Source organism: Mandrillus leucophaeus, unplaced genomic scaffold, assembly GCF_000951045.1.
Source record: "Mandrillus leucophaeus isolate KB7577 unplaced genomic scaffold, Mleu.le_1.0 Scaffold431, whole genome shotgun sequence".
NCBI lineage: Eukaryota > Metazoa > Chordata > Mammalia > Primates > Cercopithecidae > Mandrillus > Mandrillus leucophaeus.
Genome location: NW_012104599.1, coordinates 1998345 through 2012259, shown reverse-complemented (window position 1 = coordinate 2012259; position 13915 = coordinate 1998345). Strand labels below are relative to the sequence as shown.

Genomic DNA, 13915 nt, shown 5'->3' with positions numbered 1-13915 from the left:
GGTGGATCACCTGAGGTCAGGAGTTCGAGACCAGCCTGACCAACATGGTGAAACCCCGTCTCTACTAAAAATACAAAAATTAGCCAGGCGTGGTGGCACATGCCTGTCATCCCAGCTACTCAGGAGGCTGAGGCAGGAGAATCACTTGAACCCAGGAGGTGGAGGTTGCAGTGAGCATAGATCGTGTCACTGCACTCCAGCCTGGGTGACAGAGCGAGACTCCATCTCAAAAAAAGAGAAAAGGATAGGGGCAGCAGAGACTTAGATGCAAGGTCTCCCAAAAGAAACAGAGGCAGGAGATTTCAGAAAGCCAGCTGCCATTTATTTGAATGCTACATGAAAACAATAGAAGAGAGGGCTTGCTAAGGCTGGAACCATGCCATTTCATAAAAATTTAGGAAAACTGTCTACAGATGAAAACGAGCAACAGAAAAGTAGTGAGGTCAAATCCCACACAAAGTTTTTCTAAGATAAAGGAACAGAAGGAGCAGAATAGCATCCCTAAAGAAAGTGTGCCAAAACAACATGCCGTTAGAACAATTCAAAACTGTACTTACCTCTAAATGAGCTAAAAGGTAAGAAAAAGATATGAAGCGTGGGGCAAACACAACATCAATCAGAATTAGAAAAACTTCCAAATGAGATGACAGAACTCTGGAAAGAATTAAAAGTAAAATAAAAATCATTTCAGAAATCAAGAGTAAACTAGTAAGAATACAAAATGAATCTTTACAAAAGGTGATTTTTTAAAAAGAGAAACACAAGGGGGAAGCAGGAAATTTTTTAAAATGAAGACACAAGAAAGGTTTTAAAAACAACTCAAGAAAAAGTGACAAATATTGAAGAAACGCAAATAAATTTCAACATGTGGGTAATAGGAGTCTCTGGGGGGAAAAAAACCATAAAACAAGCTTTCGTCTGCATCACTGCAGTCTGTGCCCCTGTCTTCACATGGCCATCTCCTCTCCTCTGCGTCTCTCTTCTGTTTCCATGTAAGGACACCTGTCATTGGATTTGGGGCCCACCTGCATAATCTTGAGATCCTTAATGACATCTGCAAAGAGCCATTCTCAAATTAGGTCTTATTCACAGGTTCTGGGGATTAGGACGTGGACATTTCTATTTGGCAGCCAACATCCAGCCCTCTCCAGTCACTGAGCTAGTAACTGACAAAAACAGGATTTGAATTTTGTTTTTTCATTTTATTATAACGTGGTTAAGAGAAATTTTAAATATTTCCATCAAGTTAGCAATTCTTGCCAACAAAAGTGGAAAGCATGACTTTATATATGTATATATATATAAAGTCAGAGCGTCATTCTGTCACCCAGGCTGGAGTGCAGTGGTAAAATCATTGCTCACTGCAGCCACTCGTAGGCTGAAGCAGTTCTCCCACCTCAGCCTTCTGAGTAGCTGGGACTTCAGGCATGCACTACCATACCTGGCTAATTTATTTTGTTTTTCAAGGAGATGAGGATCTTGCTATGTTGCCCAGGCTGGTCTCAAACTCCTGGCCTCAAGCAATCCTCTCACATTGGCTTCCCAAAGTGCTGAGATTACAAGTGTGAGCCACAGGACCTGGCCAACAGCATGCTTTTACAAATAGTAGGATAGCAGGAGGCCAGCCTGCAGACCACCCAGAGACCTCAGCCCATCTCACACTCTGCCCAACCCCAAGGGAGCATTTTTGCACTTGGTGAATTAGCATTACTTGCTCCATCCATGATGGGCCACTCATGCTCTTCACAGATTTTCCTGACTCCTATGTCAAAGTTAAGAAACAGACATCGGCCTTTCTCCAGAACTCAGAATATTCGCATTTATATTGTAACACTCATACCTTTTCTAGCACAGAATGAAAAGCACCTTTGAAGAACCATAAGCCATGAGTGATGACGGGCTGAAGGGAAAGAAGGCTCCTACCTCTTGGCACCCCTACCATCCTGCCTGCAGGACCCCTGCCACCTACTTGGGAGTCTGCCCTTAAAAGTCGAGGGTCACCTGACTCATTCCTCCCCACTCATTCATCTGACTACCCACCAAAGCTAAGTGTGAACAGCCTGCGTTGATTTATCATTTTCCTTTTGCCTACTTCCTCTGGTACAGAGATCTTCGTGCTTTCATCCAAGTGAATGATGTAAAATCCCAGGTGGGGTGCCAGAGCCAAGGAGAAAGCTGTTCTGCAGCAAGGGAGGGCCTCCCAATATGAGCCTTGGAGTCTCAGAGGAGCCCAGGGACAAAGCACGAGACATCCAATTACATATCTGTTGCCCTGGAAGAGGAGAGACGGGGTTCAGTTTGTGGTGGTGTTTAGTTTTCCTGACTCCAAGTGACCGTCTTAAGCCAGAGGATTAGTAACCTTTACAACTCTAATACTGGGGATATATTAATAACTGGTGAGAAAAACGATTACAGCTTTTTTATTGATAGGTCTATAAAAGCTATTTCCCTATGAATGTCCTCAGAAAGGAGGAATAAGGAGATGAGATAGAATGGAATAGAGAGAAGTCTGTCTCTCTCTCTCTCACACACACACACACACACACACACACACACAAGGGCAACACAATTATCTTTAAATAGAAGTTGCTTCTCCAAGTTTGTTTTTTTTTTGTTTGTTTGTTTGATGAGGCGTCAGCAACGCTGTTAAAATGATTTCATCCTGCCTGTGTGTCACAGCAGTCTGGCCCGCGTAATGCTGAATCAGCAGCAGCCCAGACAGCCTTTTGGTGGAGAGTAGATTCGACACCCAAAGGCAACCAACGGGGCCTTTGAAAGCACTTGGAAGCGCTCTCCAGAGAGCCAGGGAAGAGGACAGGGAAGAAGAGGGTGCAGTGGAATTCTCCTTAAAAGACGACATCTACTAGAAAAGCCATGCTTTGGAGGTGGTGTAGGTCAGATCTGCCTTTGGGGCCCTGTGTGTATTTTCTGAGGTCTGTTAATGTAAAAGTTCATTTCACACTGCCTTCTCCCAGCACCCCCCTACCCTGCGCGCACACCTCCTGTCCACCTCCTGGAATTCAGTGATTATCTGGACTGTCTCCCTCCTGAGAAGAGGCTTTTTAAAATTTTGCAGGAGAATAGAGACACCCGAGAGGGATGGGAACAGGCGCAGCTGAGCCACACAAAGCCAAGCCTCCTCCGTGTGAGTGACGGGCGGATCAGGTCCCTGTCCAGAATGAGAATGAATTTTACTCTGGTTACACTTTGCAAAGGAATGTTCTGCAGACTGTGCCGGGCACCAGAGATGGTCCGTGTGCAGTTTAAAAGAGCAAGAGAGGAAAGGATTTTCATCCTCCTTTATTCAGGCACCCTCAGGAGAGTATCGGTGTTCTGTGAACCCTGCAAATCCCGCAGGATCTTTATGTTCTCTGTACCCCATCCATTTCCGCTGCGGATTACAAACATTCTTGCACCAACTTTCCTCCAGCAGTTTCGATTTCTCAATAAATCTGTTTGAGGAACATTTCAACTCTTAATATCTGTTTTCCTGGTTTTTTTTTTCGTCTTAAACTCAGGCTTCTTTGTAAGCAGACATATCAGTAAGTTTGATGATAAAAATGGCCTTTTTGCCCTGCAGTGTAGGAAATGCTGCCTTAATGCCTCTTTGCTTTAGAAACTCATCCTTCTATAGCATCTCTCCTTGCATAGCCAAGTTGCGTCATTTTACATAAAGTAAGGTTATTTGCAGTGATTGACCTTAACTACTATGAAGAAAAACTTTCAATATGTTAGCAGTGATGTCTGTAATACCTGAAGAAGGGACATTCCCTATTTAAGGTCAGGAATGTGTGTTTCAAATACAGAAATGACAGCTCAAACATTTCATTGTTTCCCCTTCTAAGTGAGAAGAGGACACCCTTCCTGTCTCTCTTTTCTGTTTTTCTCCCCAAAATATCAAGAGAGATATATATTTCTCTTCTGAAACCTTATTTGGTCTTTGCATTACATCACAGGTACATATTGTCAGAAGCATTTGCATACACAAGACTAAAAAAGTACACTAAACGGATTCTCCAGGGATCCATGGATAAACTTAAGGTAGTCTATAAACTTTGAAATCACAGGCAAATATTTGTGTGCATGTGCCTGTGCATTTTGAAGTTGAGGGGGGGGGGGTTGTGAACTCTGGCCGAATTCTCAAAGAATCCTGTACCTTCTTCCTAAAGCTGAGAAGTACTTGCTCTAATCTCTTCCTTACTCCCTTATTGCTGTCCCTTCCCCATTATCTTTTTTGTAAAATATGGACTTTAATTAAAATGTTGATGCTTAGATCGCCATAAATTTTCTGCATTGATTTTCATTTTTAAAATATTGCATTACATGACTTCATTACTGAAACTTAGTAAAGGCACCCCTTAAATTTTGAACCTGAGGCAAATGTCTTACTTGCCTCAGCCTAGCCTGGGGCCTGAGTGGGCTCCTCCTTCAGCCTTCTTTCCTTCTGCCTCTCCCTGATCCAGGCTGTTTTCCGCAACCCCACCTGAGCCATTTTCCCAGCTTGCACGCTGAGCATTCAGTACCCTCCTCAAAGCGCTGTACTGGGCTTCATAGCTCCTGCCAGAGCTGTCGCACACCTTCTAAGAATGCTTGCTCCAGCTTCTGCGGCCCCAGGGAGCTGCTGAAAGTATGTTGGTCTTCTGGAGACATGGGACAAAGTGCAGCTCATCTGCTCTCCAGTCCTTGTCCTACCCAACTCCCCAAAATGCATTGCGCACTTTCTGTGTACCAGGTGCTGTGCAGCATCTCTAGAGGGATCCCCTCATTTCATGCTCACATTTGCCCTAAGGGGTGAGTACTGTGCTGGACTCCATTTTCCTGCTGGGGAAACGGATTCAGACACGTAACTTACCCAGCGCTAGTAAGTGATGCAGCCAGTATTTTAACCCAGGACAATTTGACTCTGAAACCCAAGGTCTGATCTAAAATACTACATGCCTTTCACCACATTGGACTTGCTGCCCAAAAGCAAAAATGAGAAGAAATCTTCTGAGTCATGTTTGCGAGGCTGCGTGGCAAGCTCTGGGTCCGTTTTGCTGTCAACAGGTTTTCTGCTGAAAACCCCTTTGTAGCTAAAACCAGGTAAAAGTCAGAAAAATCCACAGAATGAAGTTTATAAGGAAAAAGAAAATCATTCGAGGGAATTGACTGTGACTTGGGATCTGAACATGAACATACAGTGCTCTTGTTCTTGGACTTGTGGCTGAAAGACATGAGGATAACCTTCCACCCTCCACTTGGAAACTTAGTGCTGAGATACAGGCTAACCTTGAGGACAGAAATAGGAAATGTTTTGGAACCTCCAATTCCCTAGTGACAGAATTTGTTTGCAGAAAGCAGCTTTGGTCGGATAGCACAGTCAAGGTTAGAGGCAGACCCAGAGGAGTGAGATGTGGAGCCTGGCAGAATGCATCCAAGGCTGGCCTGGGGGTTTTGAGCAGATTTGCAGAGAGCAGGCTGGTGAGGAAGGGAAAGGAGGCAGAAAAGGCTCCGGAAAAGTGCCTCTGGGAAGCAGCTTGAAGGGCTCTGAGGACCCTTGGTTTTCTTTTGAAGGGCAGAGTACAGGGAAGAATTCTAAGTAAACCCTGCCCTCGGCAAGCAGAGGTCAGAAGGTGCTCTGCGGGCCCTGAGCAGAATTCGGGATCTGCAGCTAGACCAGGCCTGCCATGAGAAGTTGAGTTTATGGTTTATTATTCCTCATTCGCTTGCATTTTTACAGTGCATTTTAGAGTTCAAGGCACTTTTACATCCATTATTTCCTTTAACCCAGAGGAAGTTCACTGGATAATACAAAAAGCCTGGAGCTGGAGTTTTGGTCTTTAGGTTCATTGTGACCTTGGGAAAGTCCCTCGGTCTCTCTGAGCGTCAGTTTCTTCTGAAAATACGGTTGTGCCAGCTTTAGCTCCCTCGCAGTATAGATGATGGCATGGCATGGATGCGGAAGCATCTGGTAATGTTTTGAACTGCACAGAGCTGAGTGTCCTGACCATCAAAGCCGGAGCTGGAGTAAGTGATGAGATGTGTCGGGGAGGAGAGGGGTGCCAATCACAGACTGCAGAGCTGGCTCAGATGTGGACAGCCTAGGAATGGAAATCTTTGGCCGTACAGTCTGGCATTACCTGGGGACTGTTATGTGCCAGGCACCATGTGCAAATCACTGTGAAATCCCCTTCAGCTACCTGCGTGGACATTTTAACTCTTAACACATGTACCTAACAATTCACAATTTCATCTCCCAGACGGTGGAAGATGCATTGAGGAGCATTGCTAATTTGGACTCAACTCTGACAAATGAGGAATTGTCTGGAAAAGTAGAAATGATAGGAGAGGGTGAGAATAAAAACATGATCTTAGGATTGGGGAAGGGAAATGAGAGATACGAACAGATGTGTTTTCTTGACTTCAGGCAAATCTTTAAAATTTAGGAAAAAGTACTTAGGATCTCATGATCTGAATGCGGAGACACAACTCAGAGTCATTTGGGCTGCTCTTGAGAATGAAATCCTGGTTTATCAACTGCACATGACCCTCATTGGGATAAGAAGGAAGGGAGACAACTAAAGAAACTGATGAGGCTATATTGGGGGTATTCTCTGATGAGCTCAATTTTTAAATAAGTGTGTGTGTGTGTGTGTGTGTGTGTGTGTGTGTGTGTGTTTTGAGATAGAGCCTCACTCCGTCACCCAGGCTGGAGTGCAGTGGCACGATCTCAGCTCACTGCAACCTCCGTCTCTTGGGTTCAAGTAATTCTCCTGCCTCAGCTTCCCGAGTCGCTGGGATTACAGGTGCCCACCACCACGCCCAGCTCATTTTTGTATTTCAGTAGAGACAGGGTTTCACCATGTTGGCCAGGCTGATCTCAAACTCCTGACTTCCAAGCAATCCACCCACCTTGACCTCCCAAAGTGCTGGGATTATAGGTGTGAGCCACCACACCCATCCCTTAAATACTTTTTTAAATATAAAAGTAACACATGCTTAATAGAATTGATAAATAAAAAAGGAAAAGGAGACAGAGAATATCACCTACAATTCTACTGTATCAATTGCTTTGAATATTTTTTATGTTGTATTGTATTTTTCTATGCATTGAGATTATTATATATGTACACATACTATTTTTCAATATGAATACATACTCTTTATCATGCTACTGTCTGCATTAATTTTCTGTCATAGATATTGTCAGTAACTATTATTTAACTATTTCCTTATTGCTGTTCCTAGTTTTTCATTATTAAAAATAACACTGCAACAGACATCTTTGTGCATGAAAGATTCTTCCACATACTAAGTTATTTCTTTAAGGTAGATTCTGAGAAGTTAACATTTACAGGGTTCTTAAAATATCACTAAGTTGTTTGCCAGAGAGATGATGCCAATTTATCTTCTCACGGTTTTGTGAGTACCAGTCTAATGAGCTCCGATTTTTAAAAAGATGTATATAATGGATGAAAAAGCAACTTAATGAAAAGAAATATATAAAGGAGAGTTTCTTAGCTCTAGAATTTTAAAACTTGAGTGAGCTGCAAACCATGGAATACGCTTAAGACAACAATAAGTGTGGGCAGCAGTATAAGAATAAGCATGATGTCAGCCTGCTGATGGAGTTGGATGGCGTAACATCAGCAAATGGCAAAGAAACCAAAACTGTTCAACTTCTTTCTCTCTTCCATGAAGGAGAATGATTGTCAGACTGAAACAGGTAGTGCAAACACTGGCAGAAGGGAATTGAAGCCCGAGATGGGTGAAGTGATTGAAAAGCCAACTAAGTTCTGAATAAATGTAAGGCTCTTGGCCCAGACAAATGACGTCCCAGGGTCGAGAACTCAGAGGGGTGAAAGATAAGCTACTGGCAGTGATCCTTCAGGGTTGTGGGAAATGGAAGCTGTACTGAAAGAATGTAAACTGTTGTTAACCTGATTTTAGGAAGAGAAGCTGGGGAAAATGTGTGTGTGAAATAAAACAGCTAATCTGATGGAACTTCCGGATGAAATTCGGGACAGATTTTCAAACATACATGTTACGAGTGGAAGACATTGTCACTTTGGAACCAGCCATCTGCTCCTCATCCTCTCTCCTCATCCTCTTTAATAAGGTTGCTCTAAGTGTTGTAGTTGCTGTATTTCAGGATATCAGGAAGGCATTTCATTGAATTTCTGATGGTGCTTTCATGGATGAGCTTGGAAAATGTCCAAAACCCAGAGTATTTAGATGGATTGATAATTGAACCATTCTTCCCAAAAGGAGTCAATAACTTGATCAGTATCCATCCAAAAGGAGGTGACTGGTGTGTCACCAGGGTACTCCTATCTCAGCCCTATATAATCTGTACTTTGTCAGTAACCTGTGGAGGTGACAGATGCTTAGCAAAGCTGTAGATGATGTGAAATTACAGAGTATAGATGCTAGAAATAGATGGAAATCTGGAGAGACGGCAGCAGGCTGAGATGATGGTTAAAAATAATAAGATAAAATGCAGTATCAATTAATATACATTCTTACAGTTGGGTTCCAAGTGCTAGCTATACATATGCAGTTAGAGTGAGATTATAAAGGTGATTATAATAATAACAGTACAAAAGCAATAGCTAATGTTTATTAAGTGATTGCTCTGTGCCAGATATTGGCCTGTGTGTTTCATATCATCATCATTTGTATAATTTTACTCTGTACTAGTTTTCTGTCATCTGAAAATTGTATAAGTACATTATCTATGATTCAGTGATATTTAATTCACAGGTTGAAAGTTGTCCTCATTTTTCAGTTGACGCCAGCAAGACACAGAGTGGTTAAGTAACTTGTATGAGGTCACACAGCTGGGAAATAAAGGTTCCATGCTTTTGCTCAGTGCCTGCATGCTTAACTACTGTGAAACTTTTTCTTTTTAAAATTTAGTCATAAATTTAATTTGATATCCTGCCAAACGACCAAATAAGCTTAGAGAGTTAGGTAGTTTTTAATGTGGGCTTGGAGCCAGATCACTTGGATTCAAATGTCAGCTCTTCCATTTCCTGGCTGGGTGACTTTGGCCAAGTCATTTAACTTCCCTGTGTTCTAGTTTTCTCCTCCATAAATGGGGATCGTTCCTGTCTTACAGGATTGCTGCAGGGATTAAATGAGTTACATATGCAAAGCATTTAGAATGACTCCTGGCACATAGCAAGCCCTTGCTTACGAGTAAGTGCTTTGCTGTTATTAGGCTACACAAAAAGCACTATGGTGGGGTGTTAAGAGTTGAGACTGTAGAGCTAGACCACCTGGATCCCTGTCATGGCACCATCACTTCCATCTCTGTGTGCTACAGTTTTCTCATCTGTAAAAAAAGAATAATAATCATTGCAGTAATAAGATTCAGTGTAAATGTTCAATAATTGCTGGCTGTTATTATCAATAGAAGTATATTGTCCAGAGAAAGAAAAATGCTAGTCCTGTTTCCTACTGCTGCATTTGGGAATCGAAGCCACATAAGATCTCTGGAGGAGACAGGCAGGCAGGTTGGTGAGGGTCTGCAAACTGCGGTGGAGGAGTTAGCTTTGGACCAATTAAGAATGTTTCATCTGGAGGGAAAATGACTCAGCAAGGACATGGTAACTGTCCTCACTGTGTTGAAGGTTACAGAATTGGTGTGTGTCGTGGAATCAAGTTATGAGACAACATGGGATGTTGGGAAAAGTCAGGGGATCAGGGGCAGCTTGATCCTGAGTCAGTCTCTTAACTTTCAGGCTTGAGCTTCCATCTTTCACTTTTTATGATTCTGTCTCCAGCACGTAGAACCTAGAGCAGATTCCTATTTCTGCAGAAAGTTTGGATAAAGAGTGGTTTTGCTGAATGGCTACTGTAGCAGAAAAGCTTGAACTGAGTGTTGCTCAAATCAATAAAATCACCTAATGACTAAGCCCTGTGTTTTCTATCTTTTAAACTGAAATCAGAATGCAACAGATTTCACTGGGCTTTTGTGAGAATTACATGAAGTAATCTGTATGAAAGCACCTTCTGAACTCTGAAGTACTACCCCAATGCAGGCAGTTATTTTGATTGTTGCCATAGCTGGATTATAACTTTTCTAAGAATTAGAATATAATGACACACTCTTAAGCATTAATCTGTCTTCTGTGATTCAGAAGATCCTTCAGGAAGTTACAAAATCTCAGGGTCATGGCCGTGGGCATGGAGTAATTCTGTAGAAAAAGATCCCGGCTGTATTTGTATTCTTTGGCTTTTTGGATTCAAATTAAATAGGAGCATATTGACTACATTAAACCCTGAAGGGAATAGAGATCACATACTCTAAGCCCTTCATTTTACAGATGAAGTCACTGAGCCACAGAGAAGCTGAGTGTCCTGCCCAGAATCAAATGTTAATTCACGGCGGATCTGGGAATAAAATCCAGGGTCCTGTCTCCCAACATGTTTTTCATCATTAGTTTAAGAAATCAGGTGAAAATGTACTAATGAATGTGGCTGCCCCTTAAAGCATGGAATTGAAGAAATATTAGAAATAAATTTAAGGGCCTGGGTGTGTCACCGAAGGATATGACACCATCTACTTGACCTACTCGGGAGTGGGGGAGAAGTACAGTAGAATTTTTAGTAACTTTCTTAATCACAGCAGTTCATTTTCTCTGTACAACTTTCTTTTCAAATATTCTCTGAAACTAATTGGCATTAAAAATGCTGATCTTAGTAAATAGTCCTCCAGAGGCATGATAGGTACACAGGGAATAGTATAACATGGGTGCAGAATCATGGTCTCCCTCTTTCCTTTTTGTCCTTTTCCTAATCATTATTAACATCTATATTCTTCGACTTTGTTGAATTAAAGTTGCAAGAGATGGCCGTAAATAAAGCAAGTTATGTATGTACCTCCCTCGTTCTGCCCATACAGCTTCTGTTCCGTTTGCAGCTGTGAGCCACGTAAGACTCTCAAGACCAAGCACCCATGAGTGCCTGGGAGCAAGTAGCCTGTGAAGGGAGGATTTTATTCCTGGATGCATTAAAAGCAGAGTCCCACCTACACCTCCCTCCTCTTCCCATTTATAAATCTACTTCTCCAGGGATCTACAGATTTTTGGGCTATATTTTTAGTCTGTTGATAATTTGAGAAAGTCTCCAAGTATCTAAGTCTTGGATGGGTGGGAGTCAATTCACTCAGTCTTTTTTGAATCCCTAATTGATGTTCAAAACCAGTCTCAATTCTGGATCTGGATGGGACATGCATGTTGAAGTATAGTGTGATGGATAAGAGCACAGATTGTGGAACCAGATTGCCTGGGTTCAAATCTCTGCTTCTCTCATTACTAGGGTTATGTGACCTTGGACAAGTCCCTTAAATGCATCGGGCCTCAGTTTCCTCATCTGAATCCCTATCATAGGGTTGTGTGAGCATGCAGTTGAATGAGCTAATATCTATTCATATAAAATGCTTAGAGCAGTACTAGGTGCATAGTAGTGTTTAGTAAATGACTGTTAAGTAAATTAAATCAGCCTGATTAGAATTGCCTCCAGGTGCAAGGCTGTATTCCGTTTAGACACTGTAACACACAAGGTCTTAAGGGCTCTAGGTTTAAGGAAAAGGGGCTTCCCCCTCTCCCCCGGCTCAATTCTACACCATAACTTTTTTATTCTATTGAATTAAAAAGCAAGTAACAGTGGGTCTTGACTTTGAACACCGAAGTGTATCAAGCCTCTTTCCAGCTCGGCGAACGTGTCCACCTACTTCTCTCTTTATGCGAAGGGAAGAACAGAGACGCTGATAAATTTATTGAGTGGCCTGGAGCAGGTAGCTTGCTGGGTCAGGATGACTTTTGTATGACTGCTGGGATCGCCGCAGTCTCCCCTGTAACTTGCTAGGTCCCTCTTGTACACAAGCCCAGGGCATTCGCGTCGGTTCCTGGTGAGGGGGTTTCCACACGGTGGCCCTGGTTGCTTCAGGGGCTGGGCTGTGGGAGAGATTAATGGGAAGTGAAAAGAGAAACTGTTGTGCTTAACCGGCAGAGCTGTTTGGAGTGTGACTCTTCTTGTATTTAGGGAAAAGATTACTCATGAGTATTTTCTTCCATAGAATATAAAGAACCTCAAATTACTACTTGCATCCCCCACCCCCTTCTCACCCGCCTCCCTCCATTGCAGCGTGTCCTCTGCAGAAACTTCAGCATTTTACTCTCATTTCCCCTCCCAAGCGGGATTCAGTTCTGTATTTGCTTTGGGGCCCTTGTTTCCAATAAGCCACCCCGTACTTTTTCCTGTTTCTGCCCGAGCATCTTCTGCTCTCTGGACCTCTCACCTCCAGGCACCTTCCTAGGCCCGAGGGACCAGACCCTGACATGTGTCCCCAAATGGGAACTCCCTGTGTGAAGGAGAGGAAGGTCTATAATAACAAATTGCGGTGCCATTCTTGTTCAGAGGTGACACCATTGACAGTAAGGAGTTAGGTTTAAGGTTTTTACCAGTTTGAAAACGGAGATTTTGCTGAGTAACCCTCACTGCCACTCCTACCTCCCTGTGATTCCAGATATGTGTTTTCAAGGTCATTGGAGAGAGTTGGTACTTCCCATATCCGTGGACTGTTTTTAATAGGCATCACTTTCTGGCCAGTCAGGAGTCAAAAACAAAACCTTCAGTGACTGTATTTTATTCTAAAGATCATAAAGCAGTAACACACCATAAATTATTTGAAATTCTTGTTTGTTTTCATGTGAAAAAAAATTATCCTAAAAACACCAAGAAAAAAAAAACTCTTAAATGCTCATCTCTAATGTTCCAGTGCCCAGTAGTTCTTTTTTTGGTGCACTACAAAAAACGGGTTTTGGTTTTGGGGGGCTTCCACAGGTTTAGAGTAAGCCAACTACCATTCCTCAAAAACTACACTTTGCAAAGGAGCCACTTGGAATGTCCAGAGGCCCTGGAGAATTTGAGCCGTTTGTTCCCCACTTCAGCACGTAGGAAGAGCACCCCATGTAGCAAAGCAGATTGTTCTTTGGCATGCCCGCTTTAGGATGAAAGGTGATTTTTTCCAGGATCAAACTAAGGGACACTTTTATAACACACTTGTGAAGTCTTCTTAGCAAGTTTAAGTAACTTATATTGAAAGACGGAAGCTCCCTTTAGCAACACTGATGCCATTGCTCTATTTGAACTATTGATTCACACCATGTGATTTTAGAGAATGAAGATCCATTGAACATCTAGCTTCTTCTGACAAGCAGTTCTTAAATTTGGTCTCATGTCTCCTTTTGATTCGTAAAAAGTAATGGAGACTCCAAAGAGCTTTTGCTTATGTGGGTTATAGCTATCTGTAGTTACCATATTATTATATAAATTAAAACTGGGTATTTACAAAATATTTATGAATGTAGCAAGTAAAATAGTAAGCCAACTCTATATTAATGCAAACATATATTTTAAAATACATTTTCCCAGACCAAAAGTAATTTGTGAGAAGAGTAGCATTGTTACACATTTTTGAAAGACTCTTGAAAGTCCGGCTTAATGGAAGATATGGCTGGACTGTCATCTCTGTTTCTGCATTCAATCTTTGCAAGATCGCAATGTCATATGCCTTCTAGAACATTCCACCTAAGAATGAGAGCGAAAAAGGCAAATAATTAATATTGTTATGATAAGATGTTTTACTTCATAGGCACCCCACAAAGGTCTCGGGAACCCTGATGGGTCCCGAGATCACATTTTGAGAACCACTGTTCTAACTTATCAAAGATTTCCCACAGCAGCAAAATAAAATAAAACTATAGACTCACAGGCTCCCAGAGAGCCAACCTGAGCCAACCTCTCAGCCTCTGCTCTGTACCCCTCTCCTGCCCACTTGGGTCCTACTCAGAGTTCAAGTACCACCCCACCAGGAAGCTCTCATGTCAGTGAGTAGAATAAAAAGGCAGAAGACTTTTATCCTTGC

General features: G+C 42.4%; 1 protein-coding gene across 1 annotated transcript in view; it reads left to right on the top strand.

Annotated features, from left to right (window-relative positions):
* The window catches only part of ETV6 (ets variant 6), a 260618-nt gene that overhangs the window by 191551 nt on the left and 55152 nt on the right, over positions 1-13915 (top strand). The gene's annotated exons all lie outside the window — the stretch shown is intronic.